The following is a 26,517-nucleotide window of genomic DNA, read 5'->3' as shown; positions in this document are numbered from 1 at the left end:
ATAGTGTATGGAGCTTGTTTATTTTTTGTTATTAACTACAACTTTTGTTAACAACTCAAATCCGTATCTATTATGTATGACGAACCAGAGTGGACATAAGCCACTACTGTTTTTCAGTGAATGTATTTTACATTCACTGAAAAACAGTAACAAGTTCTGCCCGCTCTAATTCGTGATGCATAAGAGTTACAGATTTGAGTTATGGGCAAAAGTTGTAGCTAATAACAAAACCTACTAAAGCTCTATACATCATTTTGCGGAATACTGTTGATGAAAAAAGTTAGAGGCAAATGAATGTAAATGATTGCATCAAATGAATGTAAATGATTTTCCATGCCTGATTGAGCTGTTAAAAAGCGGTACCAACCGAGAAAATCTCGACCAACAACAGAAAAGGGCATATCAGCTATTCCGAACAAAACCCTTTTCTTGTGAATCACAGCTCGCCTACGCAAACTAACACCATCTTTGGGTTGAGGAAAGTTTCCCCTATCCAATGATGCCGGTAATTTGCGTAAGATTGGCGAGGAAAGAATAATCAACGTTTTGTTTATAAAAGTTGATAGTGCCTTTTCAATCGTTGGTCTAAAATATATTGAATTGGTTCCGCTTTTTGATAGATCGAAATTCTATCCGCCAGACTATGAATATAGCGACTATAGGTTTTAAGCATGTAATCAACAGTCTTTTCGAAAGGGTAGGGATTTCAAACTTCCCTTACCTCCAAATTAGACCCCCGAGTAAAGCACAGTAAAATACAGTTTTCTTGCATGACTCACTTCGTGATCGATCAACCGTGTTCGATCGCGAATTGGCGAAATACGTCAACTACGGCCGTACAGAAGTGTAACCTAAACTCAGCCCCTGATGCCATGGTAGGTACACGGTGCAGCAAATATAAACACCGTTCATGATGGAGTTGCAGCACCGCAGCGATTTTGTTTGTAACGTGATTTGTTTTGTTTATTTGCTTGTCTTTACCGAGTGGGGACTCTTCCTTCATCGCGAACCAAAAGTGGGGAAGAAACCGACGGTGGATTGCATCGTGATGCCTTCAATTGTGCAGTGCACTGTAGGGGAAAATGGGGTAGGTCAAATTTCGTTGCAACCGGTGTAATTATAGTCGAACGAAAGACGGTAATTGCAATCGGCAACAAGCGATGCAATCTGAGATGGGCACAAAATCGAAAGATCGGAAGAAGGGGACTCTTGTGAACAAAAGGTCACCCAATGATTGTAATCCGGCCATTTGACTTAAAACCGGCCATTTGACTTAAAACCAAAATCCAATCTAAATTCAAAGCCCCACCAGATATGCAAATGTTAAGCGATGCAAAATGATGAATTTCTAATTTTGAAAACGCTGTGCAAACACGGCCGAGCAAATCAATCCGAAGCTATCGCAGTGAACTCAATCTAAAGTCGAACCGTATCAAACCGCGGAGCAAATGTTATCAGCTAATCCGGTGCAATAAAACGGCCCGTCAAAAAACCAGTCACCAGAATCAAAATCAGAACAAAGTGATCTAAAACAAATGTATGCTTTTTTACTATCGCCGCTAGATTTTCCATATTCACAATTCAAATTCAGCAACAGGTTATCATCGACTGCTGCTGCCGAATGAGGAAACCAGTTGCTTGGACTTTTTCTCTGCAGCCAGCAAAAAATAAATAAATAAAAAACGTTGCCGGATCTATACTCGACTGTTCATACAGCAGAAACGCCCCAAAACGGTTCGTCAACGACGGGGTTGTGATAATCACTAATATTAGCCCGGGCTGGATTGATCCAATCCGATCCAATCGAACAAGCGTGACCGTGAAAGTGTTTGTTGACACCAGTCAGTCCCAGCGACAGACGTCGCTTAGCGGCTTATCGATTGGATCAGCCAAAATGTTAGCATGGCTGATTTTTCACTCGTCATAATTTAGGCAGAAACGTTGATGAAGATCTCCATTTTAGCTAAATCGGGATCAAAATCCTACATTTTAGTGTGTTTGGAAATTGTTTTAAGCCACCTGCAAGATGTGTGTTCTTTTGACGCGTTGGTGGAGGTGGAAAGTTTCCGTGCAATTACAAGCCTTATATTCAGTCCCTAGTTAAGTCTCATTGGTAAACTAGCAGATGTCAAATTATTCATCCCAAGTAGCAGTTCTGGTTTTATCAAGGTATTGTAAGCCGTGACATTAGGATTGAAGACATTACAATTCTAGCAAAAGTTGTAACGTTGATTGGAATGGTAATAAAGGTTCCCAAGTTTTGTTCCAGAATTTAAGGAGAAATTGTTGGGTGTCAAAGAATTTTGAAACCACAGACAAGGATTGTTCGTTACCGTAGCCAGTAAACGCATGTGGAAATCCCAGACCGATCAAGATATTTTTTGGGTTAGAAAATTTATCTTCTTATCTCAAGTATAGGGTTCAAAAGGAAATATAAGCAGAAATTAAAAGGTGTTTTGAAGATAATTGAAAGGGAATACTCAGAGAAGAGCTTCATGAGAATTCCGAGAAAAATAGCAAATGAATCATACTTTAAAGATAAATCAATAAAACATTGAGCATAATTTTAAATAATCTATGAAAAGTTTAAAGAAAATACAAAAAGAATTCCAAGCGATTTCTAAGAAGAATTCTGTGAGGAGCATTTGAGTTCAAACAAAATGTTGAGAAATATTTTTTTGAATCTAAGGAAAAGATTCCAAGGAAATTCACGATTTTAAGGGATTTTCTAAGAGAATTTCAAGATTGTTATGAAGACAATTCTAAGGGAACATTATGATAAACTTAAGGCAAGAGGCAAGACAGCTGTACTCAGAGTTAAAATTGCCGATTCAGAGAAAAATAAGCATTTGGCGTCAGATTTGACTACCGAAATTGACAATCGTCACTGACATCCAATGCCAATGAAACTTTGAAGCACTGAACCAAAACTATTCGCAGAAGGCTATGTTCTCGTGATAACGCGAAAAACATCACAAAGCATCAATAAAACAAACACACTTAGATGTTTTGCCGAGATTGGCACCACCGAGCAGGCTCGGCATTTATTTTTACTGAGATCTCAGCAAAATTTATGTTTGTTAGCTGAGATCTCGGCAAAATTCCCGTTTGTTAAATGAATCTCGGCAATTTTTTCAATAAGATCCAGCAAAATAGGTTGCCGACCTGCTCAGTGGTGCATCTCGGCAAAAAAATCTAAGTGTGAATGAAAGTTCGGATTAAAAATCGAAGATAAATGAATTTTGTGTGCGGATTTGTAGCGTTACATCCCCAAAGCATCATTTAGATAGAAGAAAATAAAGATTTAAAATATGTTATGTACAAAGTGATGAAGTCGATAATCGAGCTGACAAGCCAGCCATCGCTCAACCCAATTATGCCTAAAATATACTGAATATTCATTCTGCATTCTAGCCTGCAATCTAGTTAAATTAGGCAAGTTTTTATAGCGATCCTTGAGCGATCCAGCTATAATCAACACGTTCGAAGCCGTCAACCAAGCCATCAAGTGGGTCAGCGGAAAACAGTTAATTTTGTCCTTAAACGGACAATAAACGATATTTGTTACTCTCAAACTTCCGAAATATATTTCATGATAAACTGCTTGATATTCGGTACCAACAGAATTCTTTGATATCCGCAGAACCTCACATGAAAGGTCAGAAAATGAGGTTTAAGAATCAGATATAATTGATCCGGTTGTGCTAACGTTTGCATTTAAAAAAATAGACCAAATTGTTGATTTTTCATGTGTTTACCTTCACCCGCACTGACTAAACTACCCATGCAGCATCAATCATAGTAACCCATGAGTCAGCAGACAAAATTTGACAGCTCTATCAGTCGAACTCTAATCGTGATGGCAAAAACAGTGAAGCAACTTCGTTCAGAAGTGTGTGCGTTCAAAGAACGGCACCCCGCCGCGTCGAAAATGGGCATTGTGCGGCACTTTGTGGACGCCGGATACGCCCGTTCCGGCATCTACAACATCTTGGCACTATTAGACAACAATCAGAGCATCGAAAGAAAGGCAACGACTGGCAGGGTACTTCGTATTTTACTTCCCCCACGAAGGAAGTGAGCTCCGAGGTGAAGTTCATTTCACACACCAAGTTCCCCAAGAAGGTGTTGATGTGGCTGACAATCAGCGAGAAGGGGATGTCAAAGCCGCTCTTCTTTCGCTCCGGGCTGGCCGTGAACGGGGAAATTTATAGTACGAAATGCCTGCCGGAACTTGCGTCGTTCATCAAAAATACCATAAGGGCGAAGACGCGATGTTCTGGCCGGATCTGGCGTTGGCCCACTACTCAAAGCTATCGTTGGAGGAGATGGAGCGACTGCATATCGATGTGGTACCCAAGTCGTCGAACCCGCCCAACGTCCCCCAGCTGCGTCCCATCGAGAATTTCTGGGCCAACCTGAAGCGTAAGATCTACTCCAACAATGTTGTCGCGAAAACTGAGGAGGAATTGATAAATAAAACGAAGAAAGAACTCAAAAACATGCCTACACTCATGTTTTCGTCCGCCATGGCGAATGTTCCGGTTAACTGCCGGAAGACCGCTCGCAAGGGCGTAGAATTTTTTTGCAAGTAAGCTTAAATAATTACCTTCCATGGGAAATTTATCAAAAGAAATTATCTGTCTTAGCTTTTTTTATCATCATCCGAAAAAATGTTTATTTTTTCAATGCAAACGTTAGTGTCAGATATGCCCGAACCTGTGCCAGAATGTGTCTCAAAAGAATTTATTTAGACTAGATCTGAATTTTATAAAAGTTCGGAGTCTACAATTCATTTAACAATATGTTTTTGTGTCAGTGTTTGGAATGTATGACAGCTGCGGTTGTGTCTTCTTCTTGTTTCTGGAAAATCAATGAATGCTCAGATTTCTGTGAACTGGCAATATATTTTTGCAGCGAGTACATTTGAGCTATTCATATTTTCTCAAAAATAAACTAAGTAGTCTTATATTTTTCGTAAAACGAAGTTCTGGAAACCACCGCCGTCTGACAGAATTTTTTGTTTTCAACATTTAATTTTCATACATTCAAATATCCAAGTTGCTCTTGTCCAGGCCTCTTTTGCTTTCTAGGGATCAATGGCTTAAGTGTAATTTCATCGAAGTTTTTGGTGATGCGGTGGTGTGATTTCAAGACCAAAGAATTCGGAATTTTCCAAATGTTATGAGAAAAATATTCTTCTGATCATGAGCTTCAAATTAATACTCAATCTAAAAAAATCGGTCTTCTCATACTGTTGAATTACATGTCTAAACAAAATGAGGTAAAAGTTATAATTAAGGTGTACCGTGATCAGCAAAATTATATTAACAAGCTTCCATAAAGGAAGAGGAATATTAATCTCTGAGAATGTTTAGCTAGAAAAAGTCGGAGTAATAGTCAACTGTCAACAGAAACTTCCGTTGCTATCTGATAATCCTGGAAAATAAACGGGTTGAAAAGGGTGAACAGGAACGGGTCTATATTAAGCACAAAAGGAACATTGTTGAATGCGGTCATTTATTTAGCTGTTCATCCCAGCTCAAAATAGATTAGTTCTGGCAAACTTCATAGTTCCATTCAGCAATTTATATGAAGTTTATTAATGAGCAATCAGCAAAGAGATGTAGGAATCTGACATTGTCCAGAATACTCATTGACTGAAATCCTCCCTGGGATTGTCCGGAATCCGTTCTGGAATTGTTTGGAATCCCCCCTGACTGAAATTTGGGATTGTCTGGAATCTTACCTGGGATAGTCCAGAATCCCTTTGATACTGTTCGGCTTGTACAGAATTCCCCTGAGACTGTCATAGATCTTCTCTGTGATTGACTGGAATGCTACCAGGGATTGTCCAGAATCCTCCCCAGGATTGCCAAGAATCCCTTCTGAGACTGTCTTGAATCCTCCTTATAAACCAGAATCCGTCCTATGCGATTGCTAATGTTTTCAGAACATATTGAAATGAAATCAGAACAGGCGTAGCAAAACAGCGTATTTTGCTTTGAGCGTGTAGTGATTGTTTGAGATTGTTCAGTGCACTGCAGTGTGAAACTGTACTTTTCTGTTTGGTATTTTATTATGTAACTAGATGTTTTGTCAAAACTTTGGTTGATGGTACCTTTCAATATTGATTTGTGTGTATTTTGAATCAATTAGAAAGAAACAGTGTCCCATTGAAAAAATAGCTGGAAACGACTGTTTGTCATAAATTACTTTGGGCAAGATTTCAATACCGCTTTGTGTATTCGTGTTCAAATGTAAGAAAGGCATCATTAAATTGGTTGGCTCCAAATGACAGTTGGTGACAGCAGCCGTCTGGCTGCATTTGACGTTCCATTTTTCTCTCTTCGCGACTCAGACATCAAGCTGTCCTCAAGTTCAATTGGCTAAACTTGGTGAGATCGTTCCTTTTTGTCCATTTTTAAATTTTCAAACTCTGAATGTTTCAAACTAGGGGAGCTGCACTTGCTGAATTTTTTTTCGCTTAGGCAAATGGCGTGCATCAACGAAGCAGGATGCAGCAAGGTTTGAAGTTTTTTGTACCTATTAATGAGTATAAAAATACACATTTTTACACAATTTGAGATCTCCTAATTTACACAGTTTTGACAGCTGCATATAAACATGAAAAATGTGTATTTTTTTACTCATTAATGAGTTTACGTTGGTTACCGCAAAGAGAGACAAAATGCAAACGAATTAAATTCAAATACTAGACATTTGTAGAAAAACATAAACCGACTGCATATGGCAGAGATCGCGGGTTGCCAGCACGTCTCTGATAGGAACATAGGGCCTCGAGGGTATTCAAAACTCGCTCTCTGGCGGTTTCATTATACGTACATTGCCAAACTGCGTGCTCGATGTCATCGTAACCGTTTCCACACCGACAGATGTTGCTGTCCACGAGGTTTATTCTATGGAGATGCGCATCTAGCAAGTAGTGGTTGGACATCAGTCTACTCATCACGCGAATTAAGTCACGACTTAAACCCAAGCCTTTAAACCACACTCTCGAAGAAACATTAGGAATAATTGAATGCACACCCAACCGGTGGATGTAAGATTCGCTTACAATTATGTGGGATTCATCATCAGAGGATGTAAGTGGAGACCGCATGAACCGAGGATGCGATATACTTAGCTGCGGTCCAATGCAAGAAAATTGGAGACCGAAAAATTTAGAGTGTATTAGTGAGGTAAATTTATTATGTCGAAAAAATAGGAAAAAGGTTGCCGACTGGACTCGAACAACGAACGTTGCGATTATCAGACCTGTGCTTTCTCCACTGCTCTGTCCGTGCTTCTGAATAAGGATAGCCCAAAAGCAAACAAGAAGCGCTCATTTCCTCTCACACTCGACTTCGTATGCTTTTTCTGCTGGAGAGATTCGAGGCAAGGGTGTGCGTCGTTCTACCATGTTATACATAAAAATCAAGGCAAATGCTTGCTTGTGTAGGTGAAAGCACAGACAGAACACGAAATAAAAAAGGCAAAAAAACCATTATATCGCCTGCAAGGTCAACTTCTAACATTCGCTGCGATGTTCATGAACAGAGGATGATAGGAAATGGAACTAATATTCATTGTAATAGATTTTTGGTTTGCGTGTAACCACCGTCCAAGATTTCCAGTGTCCCTATCGGTTTGCCAACTCGAAAGGGTACTCTGACGCACTAAATGGTGATTGCCATCTTTGCGAGAGAGTCCGCCTTCTCATTGCCTGGGATTGAGCAATGTGAGAGGACCCATACAAAGGTAATCATATATGATCTTTCGACCAGCACACTCATCTGCTCGCTTACCTTTGAAAGGAAATAAGATGAGTGCCTACCTGGTTTCATCGACCGAACAGCCTATCGAACTGAGACTATCCGAGAAGATGAAGTAATGGTTCTATTACTTATAAAGTTGTAATGATGGAAATACAGAGCAATCACAAAAAAGTGAGAATCTTGCTATCGTAATATAATGAGGACATCGAGGATGATAACGTCCTCTTCCCTCGGATGATCATCAACGTTCGGCATCTGTCATGCTGACGCCTGTCAGTTATTGAGCCCTGGTGGTGAAGTTGGCGGAAGACTCCCAACAATTTCATCTTGCACCCACCAGATGGCACAGCGATCACATAAGGGTGTATCCATGGCCTAATTCGAGGAATTGGTTAGTGGGATATCTTGTAAATTAGATGTCTTTGCAGCTGTGAAATTGTTGCGAAGATGGAGTCAGAAGAACGGCAGCAGCGCAAACAAATTTTGCGCACGTACCTTGAACATCCGTTTCTCTGTCATCGTTGCCATCAACAGGAAGCTGGGAATGGAACAACCTTCGGTAACTCGTGTTTTAAATCGATACAACGAACATTTGATTATCAATCGAAAGAAAAAAAAAAGTGGCCAAAATGTATCTACGTATAGTGCAAAGGATCACAATCGGGTAGTTCAAGCCTTCAAGAGGAATCCAAACAGTTCAGTTAGTTAAGTGGCGAAAAAACTACATTTAAGCAAAACTGTCGTGCAAGATGCGAAAAAACGTGAAGGACTAAACACGTACAAAGTCCAACAGGCGCCGAATCACGATGAATGGCAGAATACGGAGGGTAAATCACGTACACGGAAGCTCCACATCCAGATGATGACGAAACTACATCGTCTCGTTATGGATGACGAGACGCATGTAAAAGCAGACTTCCGGTAGCTTTCGGGGCTCCTGTTCACTGCTCATCATAAGTTCGATGTCGTTGCGGACGTTAGAAAGCAGAATATGTCTAAGTTTACCAACAAATACATGATTTGGCAAGAAATTAGCTAGTGTGGAAAGCGGAGCACTCCATACGTGACAACCGGGACGGTCATTGGGCAGGTATGCCTAAAGGAATGCCGCCAAAAGCATCTACTTTTCTGTTCGAATTTAGCCTCGTGCCATTACTCGAAAGATGTTCTGGATTGGTACAAGGCTTAGGAGATCGATTTCGTGCCGAAGCATCTCAATCCCCCGAACGCACGGAACTGCGGCCAATTGAGAAGCACTGGGTAATCATGAAGTAGGCACTTCGGAAACATCCTAAGGAAGTGAAATCAGGGGGAGATATTAAGAAAAAATGGATTTCCACAGAAAAAAAAGTTTGTCCAAACGTTGCACAAGATCTTATGAGTAGTGTTATGAGAAAAGCACATGCGTGCATTTTGACATTGTAATCAAATTGAATAAAACGAACATGGAAAAAGATAAATAATATGTTTTATTCTATTCCCTGATAGTTTGCAGATGATCGGTTGAATGAGTGAATTTTTCCGAATCCTTTCTTGTGATTCAATTAAATTCCGTACACCCTTTATTTACGAGAAATCCGGGAATGGAGTAACTGTTGCGGCCTAATCTCAAATCAGTCCGGAAATATGATTTTATTTTTTTAGCTTCTGGCCAGTCTATTCAAAATCCTTAAAATTTCATTAAGTGTCGAATAGTTTATTTTTTTAAAGTTCGCTATCTTAGCAGCTCCACGCCAAATGACAAATCATAAAAATGTGGCTCAATTTCTAATTTTTTTTTAAGAATTTTGAAAAATTTCTCCTTCTTATTGTAATCTATTGAATGTTGAAAGTTAGAGATTTCAATTTTTATGGAACTCTTCACAGATTTTTCTCATAATCATCAAGGAATTCTTCTCAGCATTCCCATGAAACTATCCTTCACATTCTCTAAGTATTCTTCCAAAATGCGGTTGAAGTTCCTCACCAAACTTACTTGGAATAATCCATTGGATTCATTGATATGTTTTCATACGAATTGCTTAGTAATTACATTCCAGCATTAATGGATGGAACAAATTGCTATGGCAAGTGACTGTGTAATATTAATATTTACGCCATAAAGCATCAGTCGAAGTTTCTTAAATGTCGGAATCATGTGAAATATGATTTCACTTACTCCACCTCTTTATCGCAAAACACCAAATACAGCTAAGGTCATCTAATCATACATAATGTATCGCCCCTATAAAGACTCCAACCCCCAAAAGCACCCAGTTCCTGATTCCTCATCAATAATGCCCAAATTTACAGTGTAGAGCTATATGCAGATTTCATTTTACCCAAACCCTGCGGGTGAAACCTGAAACCCCCCCCCCCCCCCCCTGTGGTCGCTTGGCTCTTTGATCAACCCCGATCCTAAATAGTATCGCACCGTTCTACAGCACACTGCCAAAACTCATCACCCGCGACTATGCGCCGGCCGTGTGCCTAATGATGACGGAAGCAAAATGCTAAACGCCTCGTCAAATTGTGTGATTTTCTCAACATTTTTAACCCATCTTTCTGGGGCTCGTTCGTTTGAGGTGATCGAAATTCCAACCCTCTCGCTTGAAATCGACCGATCATTAGCATAATTTTGGCAACGACGACGCGTCAAGAGAGGCGGTGGTCATTACCTTTGTTGTTGCAGGGGACAGAAAAAACGAAACTACGAATTTCGTATTATTTCGGAAAGTGGCGGCAGGTGCTAAGCACCTGATTGCTGAAGCGTTTTGATTTTTGCTGGCAGAAATTTCAAATTTATCACCTTGGAATGTAGACAAAACCTTTGGCAACAAGGCGATAGAACACGTTCCCAGTTAGCACCGACTGGTGTCACTTTTTACCAGAGTTGTGGTCGTCGTAGAACGAGACTTCCAAGTTTCAGAGCGCTCGGCGCAACGTCAGTTAAATGGCACAAATCTCGTCGTGGCAATTATAGCAATCATGAATGGCTGAGGTGCGCAAATGCATGCATTCGCACTCTCACACAGACAGCAGTCGGAAAATACCCCCGGGTAATTAAAAGCAATTGCCTGAGACTCACTTCCGGCAATTCGCACATCTGCAAAAGATCCTCATAAGTCGAAAAATGTGCATAAATTGAGCTTGCGGAAAAAATATGAATTCGAGACGGACGTACACACCAACACGACCCCGACCGAGGATGTGTGCGTTCCGTCCGTTGGCGTTTCTCAGATCCAAAGTAGCATTTAAATATTACGAGACCGATCGATCTGCCATGGCTGTTGCCGTCCATCCACAGCTCAGGAAAACAACTTTCACTCACTCGAGGTGGTGAACCGGGACGAGCATCGTCGGTTGTCGCCACCAAGGCATCGCTACCGGTCGCCAAGTGCCATTTAGATCGAATTGATTGGTCTTGGTTCAAGTGGTAGAGCCCGGGCTTAGAACTGCGAGCAGGTTTCCTGAGGAGCTGCGTAAATTCCTTTCCAGGGGATCAACGGGAAATGTTCAACCACTTTCAACATGTGCTGTGCCATTAGTTTCCGTAAATTTAGTTTGTAAACTTTTGCATCTCGGTGACCTGATGCGGTCAGCTAAATGGAAGCTGTTTTTGAAGCATAGAATTAGACAATATTCATTAGTGATCTGCTGTTAAATTTGAAACGAGTTTCCGTGTTGACATGGATTTTTGCCAGGCGGTTGTCAAGAGCAAGTTTATTGGAAGGTTGAGTCGTGGCAGTGAGTATAAGACGTCTCATTATATTTTTAAAATCATCTTTGTACTGATAACAAAAAAGAAGATCTACTCCCAGCAAAATCAACATCTGCATTATAATGAGTTGCACACAGAATTTTAGTTGTTATTCCAGATGGCTACATTTTCATTGGGTTTTTTTTGTGACACATGTGAGCTTTCAATGCTACCTGAGTAACCAACAAACCCGTTAATTTGCTTTTTTGCAACCAGGCTGATATTCGGCTACTGTAAAGCTTTGTATTTGTATTTTGTATTTTGTATTTATTGTATAAATCCATCTGACATCGTGGTCTTAATGAATAAAACTTAACTAAAAAAAACGTTAACACGTTGGACAGAAAAAAACAAAATAATTCTGGTCGATTCCGTAGGCGGTTTCGAAAGACGTTGGTAGAGATATTGGAGTCAAACAAGCTGTAATTGTCTTGGAGTCTTCGACTTATCGAATCGATGGGATTGTTGGATCCGTAACTGTGTTCGTCTCGTTGGCTGGCGCAATAGCTGTCTAGATCGCAGCACTCGTTGAGGGGCGTAGATGTTGAGCTGACACAGCAATACAGGGTAGTCTATTTCGGAGCGTAAAATGTTGGCTCCTAAGATAACTTAGCTGAACTTGCGTCCAAGTTGCTCCCTTGCGGCACCCCACATTGAGGAATGAAAGGTGCAGACACGGTTGATCCAATTTTCACGAACCATTCACGGCCAGTCAAATATGATCTCAGCCAACTACAAATTCTCAAAGATGCTCCTAGTCGCTCCAGCTTAGCCAACAGAATATCGTGATTAACTGAGTCGAACGCAGCCTTTATCTCAGTGTATATGCTGTCAATTTGACCTCCTTGCTGCATTTCACTGATGCAAAACGACGTGTATTCACACAGATTAGTGATGACTGAACGTTGCGGACAAAATTCATGCTGAGATGTTGAAATGTACGTTTTACAGGCCTGGAACATAACATCATTGAGAATTATCTCAAAGCATTTGGATCCGGCAGGCAACGAAGTTATTCCACGATAGTTCGACACATCCACTTTACTGCCTTTCTTGAAGATAGGCTGCATGTATGACATCTTCCAAGCGATTGGAAACTGCTGGCTTCGAAGAGAGAGGTTGAATATAGCTTGCAGAGGTGTAATCAACATGCCACTACATTTTTTTCAATATGCACGCAGGAATACCGTCCGGTCCAGGTGATACAGATGATTTCAGCTTCTTCAGTGCATTCTCCACCATCGCCTGATTAACATCGAAAATATCAATGTCGAATGCGTCCACGGGCAGGGACCTTGTCGCAGTTTCAACATTCGATGGAGACGCAGTTGATGCCTGAAAAACACTCGCAAATCGTGCAGCAAATAGCTCGCATTTGGCTTCTGCGGTGGAGGCAGATTGATCTTCCATGCGCATGGTAGATAGAAGGCCGCTTTCATTTCGCTTAGTGTTTACAAAATTCCAGAACTGTTTAGGATTTCTTCGCAGATTGTCCTGAACACGTCTTACGTATCTGCCGTACAAGTAACGGTTATAGCTCCGATAGTTGCGACTAGCTCGTGCAAACGCCAGTTTGGTGATGCCATTTTTGCGTGCCGAGAAGCGTTTAAGCATCTTAGATCGAATACGTCCAAGGTACTGTAAGCGAGAATTGGACCAAGCAGGTTTTCTCCGAGGTCTTGACAACGAAACACAGAATGTGAAGCAATCGCGCAGTATACTGTTGAAGCAACTAACAGCATCATCTACGTTGCTACACCGACAAACAGTAGACCAATCAACTTGAGAAAGCATAGAGTTGAGTGCGTCATAATCAACTTTACTAAAGTCACGATCATGTTCATCGACGTTCTCAACAAATGGAAAGATTGCTGAACAATACACCGTGAAAACAATTGAACTGCAATCTGTCATGCAGTCGTTCGAAAATATCAAATCAATCGTTCTATCCAAGTGATTGCGTATCATATTTCTTTGTCTCAACCCTCCAAAAGCAAGGCTGTCCATAAGAATGCGGCAAGCTTGAGAAAAATTTTATGCAAGAGGGTCAGCAAATGCGCAGACGTTGTTCACTGATTTCTAGATTATTCGAGGCTGATTGAAATCCCCGAAAAAAATGATCCCATCATTGCTACCCATCATTTCATTAGTTTCCGAAACAATGTCAGCGTAAGATTGGATGCACTCGCAATCAGCGGACTTCTCTGGTGGTACGTATGAAACACCAACGAAGATAGACCTTGTTTCGGATGAGATTTTTACCCATATGCTCTCCATGCTTGCACCCGAAGAGGTATATCAGAGGTATAGAAGCCCTATATCAGCCATATGTCAGCATAATATTGCAAAAAGGCAATTTAGTGGACTGATTGGTTTCTTGGGTATTTCACAAAAATCCGAGCTTTCATAAGTTAAAGTTCATCTAATGAGATCTCTAGAATATACTATGATGTTCTAAAGATGGCTTTGGTTTGTCAGTGCTGTGTTCCTAAAATTTTAACTAAGTAGTCGCACCCAATATTGACCAGCACCCTTAAAATATAAATCTGCCTAAAAATAATGATGCGTCCGCCCCCGACGTTGATGACGTTGTTTCAAATAGTGTATTATCTAGTTTATATGGTACGTTGCAAAACATTTGCACTTTATCGAGCAGTACCGTACTCTACAGGTGGCGAAGGTGGCATTTGCCACACAACAAAAACCCGGGGGGCGGAAAAGCGCTTTTATGTTCATTATCCTTTCTTCTTGAAATTATGATTAGTTTTCAAAAGTTCCGTCAACATTTTCGAAGCACCATATTTTGTGCTTTCTTATTTATCTCATATCATACTTGACTTTCTCCTAATTTCAGGAAGAACCTTGAACAATTTCTAGAATTTTCCTAAATATTCGTGGGCAAAACGAAGTTCCCAAACTACCAATATGTTATGAAGAGCTTTGAGTGGGTTGGTCGATTTCCTTGAAATTCCGTTATAATTGCTTATCTTTTGACAGATACGCGTATTTCGTCTACTACTTGCAGACTTCATCAGTGCCAAGTACTCAACACCACTGTACTTGGCACTGATGAAGTCTGCAAATAGTAGACGAAATACGCGTATCCGTCAAAAGATAGGCAATTCTCGATGAACATTTCAAATGGTCCTATCTGCTTTGATCGATTCTCTTCATTGACTTTCTCTTTTCATAACCACTGCTATGCAAACAGATTTCGCGTTAATTCTACCACATAGTTTGATAAATCAGGTTTTTTTGTAGCTCAACAGATACAAGGAAAAGGTTTTGTAGCTGAGTTATTGACTAAAGAGAAAGTCGATGATTCCGTTAAGAGGTTCGACAAATTTAAAGGATGTACCAGTATGTTATCAAATCAAAACCTCCGCAGTATGAAGCCCTTACTGCGGTAACCGAAGCAATGGCGCAACGGACTTTTGTTTCTCCAAAGCCCCCTTCTTAAGTCACAAGTACTAGGCTAAATAAAAAGGAAGATTATGGATATTGTGATAGTTAAAATCAAAAAACAAAAAAAAATTATGCGTTTTACTCAGAGCACTTCTGGCGTTTTACAAATCATTACCAATTTAAATTCTATGTTGCTGTTCAATTTATGCTGGAGGTGGTGAATTTGTGATACCTTGAGAAGTTATAAATTATGACTGCTGTAAATGCAAAATGGCTCATGCTATGTGGCTCTCGTACACCGTTCGAAAAATTCATGTAAATTTCTGTGAGATATAGCGCACATAAAATTAACGCTAGATTTAGCATAAAATTTACGCGATACTTCGTGTAAATTTAAGCGCTTGTAAACGATTTCCTAAAGATTTCATGGATTGAATTCCAAGGAACACTCCACAAAAATTCTAAATTTTAATCATTCTGATTCTGGAAATGATTATTTTCATATTCAGGGGAATTGGATTAATTCTGAGGAGAACATCAAATGAAAGGGATTTCCAAAAATAATTCCAAGGGTATTTGGATATGATTTTCAAGACAAATCTGACCACAAATTTAAGGAAATCCTGGAGCGAATTTCGAGAATGAAGAATGCAGAGAAAATTGTAAAGTTAATGTCAATCTTTTTCACATGTGAATTTAAAGGGGCACACCTCAAAGAAAAACAGTAAAATCGAAACAGTGATCAGATATTTGATAGAATGAGTGCAACACACTCTATTCAGTCCAATGGAAATGAAAAGATTTATAAAATTGAAACGTAACAACAGAAATGCAGAAGGTTTTTTGAATCCAAATTTTCAACCGTTGATTGTGGAAACTCACAGATTTTTGCACGAGACCGACAATATGCAATCTTTCTCGAAAGAAAAGAGGACACAGAATAATGAAAGATACGAAAACTTTAACTATAACTGGAACTATATCTTGCATATATGGGGATTAATCCATTCAATTGGGAGTTTAATATGCTTCAATGAAGCAATCAAATTGACATTCCACTTATTGAATGACAATGTTTGCCATTTTATGGATTTTTAATTGAGATTTAAAATTAAAATATAAACTTAAATTAAGTTAACTTAAATAAGTTTTAGTTGAAAGACATAAAAATTTGTGATGTCAGGTGCACTTTGATTTCTAAAGTGATTTTGCCAGGACTAACATTTGTAAGTTTTCGAAAGATGGGTTAACATGGTTGGAACCTAATTAAGAATAAAAAGGAACTGATTTCTAATTTCAAAAATTGAATCTTAATTTTTGGAATTATTCACCATCAGCCAAATTGGAAAAAAATGAGTTATGAATTGTTTATTTTAGAGTTGAATTTCTAAATCATTTAGTTATTGAATGGAGTAGCAAAACTAATCTCGTAGTCCTACGTCAACAATGCGGTCGTGCTTTGGACACAACCCTCAACTTTTAAAATTTGAGATTTCATGCTAACAAAAAAAAAAAGATCTAAGTCTAAGAAAACACTTCAAAAGGAAAAGCCAGACTCTAACGGCACGAGTCGAACCCCCATTATATGTAGGTCTGATTGGTAAACCAACTCAGGACAGAAAAAGTTGTGACACGCTGAGATGCCTGAGACTAAGAACTTTTTTTTCTATCCCAGAATAAGGTAGTCGATAAGTGTTTCACCTCTGAAAAATACACGTCAAGAAGAGCAAATAACATAAAACATAGGAAGAAAGTGCAAACAGAATTCGTTCAAAATATATACAAACATATTTTGAGATTACAATCAACTTTCCGGTTATTTTCCAATTAGTTTCGATACCCCGTTAATTCCCGGTTGAGTGGCCACTCTGAACAATGCAACATCAAGCATTGAGCAACCAAAAGTACACAATTCTATTTAAAATTTTATAAGAACAGTCATCCTCAAACTAAAACGAGTAATTAAGTTGTATGAAACTGGCGTCATACTTTTCAATGAATTTCTGTTCTTAAGAAATATTTACCTGAATTTAAATTAAATTCCCTGAGCTTCTGTGGGTTTCGGTTCAAAAATGAATTTCCTGATAGTTGCCTGATTTTCGTGATATAGTATAGTAACTAAGTATTGAATTAAAATTTTATATGCATTGTTTTTAACAGGAATGTTGATGTTTTCAGAGATTTTTGTTTTTCAACAATTGAACAAAATCTTGACCTTTTTGAAACTTCTCATGCTCTAGAATCATGTAAATTCTCTTGGAATTCTTCTCAGCTAAAGATATCTAGAATATCAAAATCAGTTCTTTGGAGTTTATATGGAGGGACAATCTCATAAAATAATTAAAATCTATTTTTTTTTAAATTTGATGGCAAGCTGCATTTGCTCTGCTAAAACATCAAATCTTCAACTAACTGCTTTTAATCATGAAGAAGGAAATACATTTTTTTTTTCTTCTGATTAGTCTTAATTTTATGCTCCACAGTGCTTAAATGGTTTCAAATCGGGTCCTGATTAGCCTCCCAAAGTTACAATTAATTTGGTTAGAAATAGACTTCGCACAAGCCATTTGAAGTTTACATGTAAATAACTATGGGAAATCTCAACTTTTTGTTCATTGCCTTCTAGTCTTTTTACCATATTGAGCTGCGAAACAGTTCGATATCCATTCTTATAGAAAATTTTCTCTGCTACAACTTTGCTCAAGATCGTTTCTATGTAGAACGAGACAGCAAAAAGTTAATAATTATTTAAGAGATTGGTAAACTTATGACAAGATCAAGCAGCTGCTCTGTAGGCAACACTGTATTTTGCAGTGTGACATACTAGCCATGGTTTTTGTGTCCTATTCAACGCCCCAGAAACACCAATGTTGCCTGCTGAGCAGAGCAGTTGATTGAGCATGAGCGCATTGAACCATTGATAACTTTCGTTCCTTTGCATTTAATAAAAAAGTAGTCTTCAGCAAAGTTGTAGATGGGCAAATTTCCTACAAGTACAATTGAAAGTTTTTGAAGAAGACCGATATGGCGAATTATTAGATAGACATGAACAAAAATCTTGGTTTTACCATAATAATTCCCATACAAACTTCAAATGGTTTGTGCCATCTCAGTTTCTCACCAAATGGGTTCAAATTTTGAGAGGTTAGTCAGGATCTGATTTGGAATCGTTTAAGTATTGTGGAGCGAAAATTTCAATTTCAAGCATCACTCTACTGCATATGCTGGGCATAAAAATAACTAGAACATCCAGGGCTGGTAGTGCTGAAGCGATACAATAGTAGTGACCTTAGTGACTAAAATTACGGAAATAGTGACCAAATAGTGACTTTTAAATAATAAATAACTCTCAACGGAATCTCCCATAAAGAGCATTTGAATTGATTTGAATAATTTCCTTTTGATTACGTTATTCATGATGGCCAGCAAATTGCAATTCCCGGATCTTCCCAAAGGTTTTTTTTTTCAATGTTACTGGTTGAGCGATACACGTTAAAATTAATGTATAAACCAATAAACTACAGTCAAACAGCTTAAATAAGTTAAAATAGATCATTAATTTTTTTTTCGAAGATCTTGCATTTGATTCAGTCTTTGAAATCTTCAAAATGTTGACATAACTTTGATAATACGCTAAGAATATGTCATATATTTTTTTCAGAATGATCTCAAGTACTTTTTTAGAAATATTCCACTTCTCCTAAACTTGCTTCTAAAACAAGCCTAAGAAAAATAATTTTGCATTCTTGAAATTCTTTGCAGAACAATAGACAACATTATTGGAAATAGAAATAATAGACATTTTAATAAAGTATAGAGTTGATAGTTTCGTTGTACAACGGCAGTGTGAAAATTGTATATAGAAAGTAAAAAGCGAGCTTAAAACAATTTTGAGGAAGGTGCGAATCGGGTAGAGCATCCCTTTTACCAAACTCATCCGTTGATTATGGATTAAAATTTCCATGTAATTAACCTCAGAAATATCATAAATTTCTGCTAAGAATAATCTTGGACTTCTCCCTTGAATTATATTAGAAATTCAATTTGTATTCTCCTCAGAATACCCTTGGTATTTTCTCAGAATTCTCCAAACAAAAATCCATCTCAGAATACCCTTGAAACTCTTCGAAGAATTCTTTTGAGATTGAACCCTCAAAAGTCGATTCCATTGGAATTCTTCCCGGAATTTTAGAGTTAGGAGTGCTCTTGGAAGTATCCTCAGAAATCATCCCAGAATTCTGTTATAACTATCCGCAGAGATTATCTTTGCAGTTCACGGGATTTACATGGAATTCTCATCAGAGATCTCTTGAAAAAAATACAACGCTCGTATGTGTCAGTCTCAGGGCTGGGTTTTCACCTCCGCTTAAGCCATAAACCAGGTTTAACTATATGGGACCTCCCTTAGCTCAGTCGGTAAAGGTGCAGCTACAAAGCAAGACCACCAGTGGTGCCGGTGGTGTAGTGGTAAGCGTGATTACCTCTCACCCCAGCAGGCCTGGGTTCAATCCCAGTCGGCGCCGCCGGGATGTTCTGAGGCATAACATCTCTGATCACGTCTTCCTTCGGAAGGGAAGTAAAGCCGTTGGTCCCCGGTTCATGAGTTGATGGATCGATAGGTAGGGTTCAGGTGTGGGAGCTGCCTTCCTGGCGTCGGTACCATTGGTGCTCAGCACGGAAAATAAGATCGACGGAAAACAAATCAAAGAAAAAAAAAAGCAAGACCATGCTGAAGGTGGCTGGGTTCGATTCCCGGTCTGGTCCAGGAATTTTTTGGGTTGAAAAATTGTTCGGCTTCCCTGGGCATATAGAGTATGATTGTACTTGCCAAACAATTATACTATTGCTTATACAGGCATCGAAAGCTCTCAATTAATAACTGTGGAAGTTCATCTAGAACACTAAGTTGAGAGCACGCAATAAGCTAAAATGCGATAAGCATTAAACTTGAAGTGTGAAGAAGAAGAAGAAGAAGAAGAAGAAGAAGAAAAGGAAGAAGAAGAAGAAAGAGAGAACTATATGGATAAACCTGGTTTAGGATTTCAGCGGAGGTGAAGAAATCGGCCCTCAGAGCACTTAATTTTACATGAGACTTTCGTAGTCTGTACTTTGGTATTCTTCTCTGGAATGTCTTGGTGTCATTCCAAAAATGACCTTTGATTTTTTTTAAGTTCTTGATAATTCTTCAAAGACTTCTGAAAATCTAGCACAGATAAATACCCTTGAAAAGTTTCCTAGGTTTAGAATTTATTTTTGCAGATAGGAGGTATATTTACCAAATTTTTTTTATCGAAATTGAAGGCATTTCCCAGCATTTATCCTGGTGTTTCAAAAATCCTTGAATGTTTACGGTTTGATCACTGGTCATTCTGGTTAAAATTGTTGCATATTTTGTCATAACTACTGTAGACTTGCTTAGTGCCAAGTACTCAAATAAAAAATGGTGTTGATATTTTTCCATTTCACTCTACTTTAGTTGTGAAAAAGTGACTTTAGTGACTAATTTTAGGGAAATAGTGACTTTAGTGAGTTTTTGGTGTGAAAAGTGACTTGTTAGGGACTGACTTCAGAATAGTTACAAAGTCACTAAAAAGTGACCTGCTACCTGAACATCAAAACTCCAAAGAACTGTCATGTTTAAAGGAAAGGAGTATTCTCTCAGATTTATTAAAATCTATTTTATCTAAATTTGATGGCAAGCTGCATTTGCTGTGCCAAAAGCCCAAATATAACTACAATAACAAACTCATAGAACTGCTTATCTTTAAAAGGGTGTTTGGTTAAAAATGATGGCATTTGTAATGTGTGGCACTAAAAGAACAACTCATGTTTAAAAGTATAATTATTCTATCAAAAATATAAAATTTCTGATTTTTTTACCATCTTCATTTTCCCATCTTCATAATCTAAAAACAACAGAATTTTGTAAAGTTATAAGACAGACTCAGACTACAAAGTTTGGGATTTGGGAACTTAAAACTAATCCAAAACAAGTGTTTTTAAATACTTAGGAATCTAATAGTGTTCGCAAATCGTTTACCTTTTTTTCTAGAATTGGGTAAAACTTCATTCAGCTAAATGACCCGAGGCTCTGCCTTTGAACAAGTTTGACGTGCATTTTCTTTACTGTGATTTTTTTTCGAAGAAACGATTTTGGCATATTTTTTAAACAGTAAAAAAACCAATCTGATAGTGATTTCCAAAGTTATTCAAGTTTGGAGTTGTCTTTCCGTGACTCTCAACAAAACCCGTGTACTGAAGTTTTTACGGAGCTTCAGATGGTAGCAGCTCCGAAAACAAACTCCTCCACGTCTGACGTTCTTTCGTTTGCGACGACGTGACGGAGAAGCGAACCACAAGGGCTGATCCTGGGGACTCTTTTAGTGATATTTCATATTAGCTGAACCCGATCTGGATGATCAAAATGTGAAAATTACAAAAAGATAACAGATACAGGACTACAGGAAATTCTCCCTGAAGACACGGAATCACCAGGAATCAGGATGTATTCAAGGAGGGGCAACATGTTAATTCTGTTTAAACGTACCAGGTGGATATCATCCTGATTTAAGCAAGAAAGGTGGACCATGAAAGTACCAATAGCGCCTTGCAATTTCATTCTGTTGACATTGCTCATGGATTCATTTGGTGAGTTCGTTCCTACTTATTAACACTTGTGATTATGATGGTCAACAGTGTTGAACAAGTCACAAACAACTACAGAATCTGGTGAGAGGCTACCATTTATTTAATTTAAATATTTGTACAGTAGTCGTTTGATTCAGGCACGGTTCGATTTTAGCAACAAAATCACAAAACCGTTCGCTTTTGGCATGGGGTTTAATTTTGGCAACGTGCCAAGATTGAAAGAAATTCGAAAAAAAGGGTATTTTTGCTCCTTGTGATTACAACTTTTAATAAAAGATTTATTATTAGTAACGTTTATGCCAAGGCGATGCTTCGCAGTGGTCCGAAGTCAACCAAATCATAAATTGAATTTCAAAATAAGACCGTTCGATTTTGGCAACACTGAATTTTCGGGCTTGTTGCCAAAATTGAAGTGATTCCTCGTGGAAGTGCGGAGGATTTCCTGGCTTCCATCAAAGCGAGTGTCAATTCAACACATTTCTACCCATTCCTTTCTTGACCTGCGTTAGGGCGCGGCCGGCGTTGGTATTGCCTAGTTGAGATCACCAGTTTTTACGCATTGAGGATGATTGCTAGTCCCAAGCTTCAGGATTTTCCAGTAATCAAAGGATCACATTTTAGTCCTTGTTACTTTTTATGGCTTGATAAAAGTGACAAGACACGGGTAGTTCTGCATTTCTATATTGTATATTTCAAATCGAAAATATTGTTTATATTCATAGATTTCACATAATCCTTTTCCCTTTGTTCTTCTCCTTTTCCTTTCCCTCTTCTCTTTTCAGAAAGCGAGTGATGGCGCTATATCCATAAGTCATAAAAGGCTAGGACAAGAGTTAGTGCTCAGGTCCCAACCGTCAGAAGAAAATGGAGCATAACTTAACCTTTCTAGCTTTGATGCGTCCAACGACCAACCAATCATATAATTACCAAAATCGGAACGTACGGTACGCGATGTCCACGTTTCATCCATTTATTGGATTCTGAAGCATCGAGTTTAAATCTTCGATTTAAACAGGCCCGATGTTTTCTGAACCATCTTGCCCCTTAAATGCTGCACATTAGGCCTGGCCGTTTTGATATGTGTGACGCATCTTCGATGTGAAACATACATCAAATAGACAAGAAAAATAATGCAGGCATATATATCATTTTCCAGGATGCTTTCAAGAAATGGCTATGTTGGTGTTAGATTAGATTAGATTAGAAACTTCATTCAGCCAAATAACCCATTCGACTAAATGACCGAAAACCCATAGAAAAGAAATTGAATTTTAATCGTCATGTGAAATTTTCCTTCTTTACTAGCCAAGGTTGTCGATTCATAAGATATTGCAAAAACAAAAAATACTCTTAGTGTAAAAATACACCAAATGTAAGAACACTATAATTCGCAAAAAAAACATCAAAATTTTCCAACGGTGTATCCACAATTGGCGACGAACTTTTTTTTTTTTTTAGACAATCCGCTAACAATTCGCAGATGACTTCAATTTACTGCAAAAAAAAAAACGCAGTAATATGAAAGAAGTTAATCCTCAATTTCAAAAGTAAACTAAAAACTTTAAAGCTTCAGTAACAGACTCCAAAAGATGTTGAGAAATCTTTTTACGTCAGAATGCACCGTTAAAAAAAAAGAAGTGGACTATCGGTTTCCGATTCATGATGACCACGAAATGCTTCAAATAACAACACCTTTTCCACTTAAAGAATATATACAATCCTTGTAAAACGATTCCAAAAATAAAATTTTAATCATAAATATCAATAATTAAATAAGTTTAGATAATTCGAGCAAAAGTTTTGAATTATTGATTGACGATTTACTGACTAATTAAAATTCTACCTAAAATCACTGCTCAATTAATAATTTAACTTTATACTTGAGGTTCTGAAATCGATGATTTTTGCGTTTTTGTCCAGATAATACAATTTAAAAGTACAACTTAATTTTTCGTTTTAATTTCGATGCAAATCTGCGTAGATTTAATCCGGTTTTAATTGTACGATAGACATTCTATATTTAAGAGGATACTAACGATTTGAGACATTGTCAAACATATTTAACAGCCACAGTTCAAAAACATAATTTCGCCAACAGAAACCCGCTTCTAAAAATTAGCAATTTTTCAAATTTAAAGCGCAAAAATGTAATCTCCATTTGATGAGCTCTTCCAAATTTAATGCAATTAAAAATGCCCATCTCTTTAAAAATGTTAACAGTTTAACAGCCAAAAAACCACTAAAATCCAACAATCCAATTTTAATCAGCGTCCACTCATTTAATTTCCCCCAGTTTTCTACGCATTTTATCACACACAAAGCAAAGCTCACGTAACGTTACGTTACCAGAGCCATCGGTAAAGAAAACGACAACACACTAGGCACTGTTATTGTTCCGTTCCACGCGTCAGCTCCTCCGTTGTGCGGTGGAGTTTCATAACACCGTTGGTGATCTGTGTCGCACATATGTGGCTCAGAAAAGCCAATAGAAAAAAAAAAAACAAAAATCCCATTGCTAAACGAGTTCAACTTACATTTATTTCAGCCGCTCCGAAGCACGATGCTCATGTAGGTTCAATAAATCTCTTTGTTCCTTTCTCTCACTGCGTCGAAATCTCCTTCCTTCACCCGCCAAACCAACAGAAAACAAAAAGCAACACGAAATCACCAGAATCAATCACTCCGAGATTCCTTTCTCTTTCCTCAATTCGCTCAATTCTTCCGAACACAGAATTCTTCCACCCGTCACTCCATTCTCCGGCCAAAAGCACTTTTCAATCACTTTCGTTTTTTTTTTTACTTTGTCGAATTGCACCAACACCCACGCACTGGCGCGTTCGGGGGAAAAAAATCAAGACACACCTTCTTCAATTCACTTCCACTCGGGTTCTCCGTCGTTGTCCCTATCAAGAGAAAATACCTTCAATCGCTCAATTCCGCCAAATCCAGCGTTTTCACTTAATCAAATTGTTATTCCTGTGCTTTTCTCTCGCGCTTTGCTTTGCTACCGATTTCGCTACTCTTCGTTTCTTTTATCGCTTCGGCGTGTTTAGGCTTTTCGAAAAATTTATTAATCTAATTTTCCACTAATTAGTAGCTTCCCATTGGGACTGGGGCTTGGGTGTGCGTCTTCGTCTGCCTACTACTACCACCGTTGGCATTTACTGCTGCCTGCTTACTGCTGAACACAAAAATCGAAAAATTCACGAATTACATAAAACCCTCCAACAGCGGCAGCGACGAGAAAGATCGAGGTGATCGCGCCCGCGCCGAAAACAATGCACGGCTGCAGCCTCCCAAAGGCCTCCAAAAACTTTGTCCGAGTTTTAATTGCTTCACTTCACTCGTTGCTTCTTCTTCTTCTTCGACTTCTTCTTGTTCGTCGTCTACTTTTGGTCAGTGGGGATTCACTTGTCTATAATTCGGTTAAGTAACGTTCGAGCTTCAAAGCTGTCGAAGTTTTCCTCGTCGCCACTTTGCGCAAAAAAATAAAATTGGGATTTATTTTTAGTTTTTGTTAGAGAAATTCCAGTTCGGATAGGGGGTGAAATTTTTGCAGTCTTGGCGTTTTCAAGTGTTTGTTGATGTTTGCTGGTTTCTAGGGGCGAGAGGAAAAAGCGATACTAGAGCTACCATGCGGGCAGTAAGTAACTTGTTTCGCGATCGGCGGTCAGCCTCAGCTGGTTTTGCTGGAACCTGCCGTCGTTCGTTCGTCGGTCCGTCGTCGTCGTCGTCGTCGTCGTTGTTGTTGGTGGGCAGAGCGTGTGCACTGCAAAAAAGCACGGCTTTATGTACGTTTGCTTTAGCTCTATGTTATTATTATTATTTTATTTTGCCTTCACTGGCCACGAAGAAAAAGTGCTCAACTTCACTTTTAATTGTAAGGCTTATTGCTGGCTGCTGCTGGCCAGGTTAGTTGGATAGCTAGAGCCAGCTTTGGAAAAATGTGCCACTCGTAGCGATCCGCGTTGATGGGTTTCCAGAGAGCTTACTTTACGGGGCAAAGAGGCAAAACATACACACTCACTTTGTTTTATTTATCGAAAAGCACCGTCGAGAGGAAAATCGATTCACTTTCTCCCTCTGGGGTTACCGCACGCAATTTCTTCACTCTAATCCAGTCCCCAGAACTTCACCTCAACTTGACTGTTCAAAGTTACGGTTCACTTTACACCCTGCTCAATCCTCAATAAAAAACGAACTGAAAACTTCACAAACTTTGGAGAACGAGAACCGCACAACACTGCACTGCTGATTGCACTGAAAGCTGTTGCAACTTGTTGTTGTACTTCCAGCAACAGCGCACTTCAAGAACCAGAACGAGCTTATCGGTGTGACGGTTAAACGCTAACTAATCCGAAAAAATCTGAACCCGAGCGGAGACACCTTCCTTCTTGGCCGCAGTTTTTTTTTTTAATTTCTGCGGAGGCAAGTCGCGCGAGATCGATTCGCGAACGCTCGCAACAGTCTACTAAGCGATCGGTTGGTCCGTCCGCGCGCGTGTTCCTTTCAGACGATGATCGCGTGCTCCAGCGACTCCTCTCCTCACACGTACACTTGGCACAACTACTACTTCAACCCGAATAGTAATGAGCAGTGACTGACTGCTGGGGGCGAGTAGTAGCTCGTCGTACGTAACTTCTGAGAGAATCGTTGGGGTCGACTGTTCTACGGCGGCGATGTCGCACGACGACGCTCAACGATCACTGCTGTAGCGTGCGAGCGTTCAGAGGTCACTGAGCACGATCTCCTGACTGACGGCGGACACCTCGTGCAACAAGCAGCCACCGATCGACGCAACAATCCCACTGAATATGAAACGAAAGGAAAAGCTCTTTTTTCGTCGATCGCGTAAGTTGAATTGCCGCCTCCGCCTTCGTGGTTGGAGCTCGCTGATGCTGGTTTGATATATGGAGCTAATGCAACGAGCGAGAGAGAAAAAAGAGC

General features: G+C 39.1%; 1 protein-coding gene across 7 annotated transcripts in view; it reads right to left on the bottom strand.

Annotated features, from left to right (window-relative positions):
- sona (sol narae) overlaps positions 1-26,072 on the bottom strand; it is a 499,516-nt gene extending 473,444 nt beyond the window's left edge. For 3 of the 7 annotated variants that reach the window (XM_065223400.1, XM_065223403.1, XM_065223402.1), the window contains exon 1: positions 24,105-26,070. The gene's annotated coding sequence lies outside the window, so the exon portion shown is untranslated. Of the gene's footprint in view, positions 1-24,104 lie in introns of all 7 variants that reach the window. The other 4 variants (XM_065223399.1, XM_065223401.1, XM_065223398.1 and 1 more) reach the window with 3 other exon arrangements.
- Between the last annotated feature and the right edge of the window lie 445 nt (positions 26,073-26,517).

The sequence above is a fragment of the Ochlerotatus camptorhynchus genome, unplaced genomic scaffold, assembly GCF_037179485.1.
Source record: "Ochlerotatus camptorhynchus isolate MF236.1 unplaced genomic scaffold, CSIRO-AGI_Acam_v1.1 ptg000192l, whole genome shotgun sequence".
Taxonomy (NCBI): domain Eukaryota; kingdom Metazoa; phylum Arthropoda; class Insecta; order Diptera; family Culicidae; genus Ochlerotatus; species Ochlerotatus camptorhynchus.
This window is presented reverse-complemented; position numbering and strand designations above follow the sequence as displayed.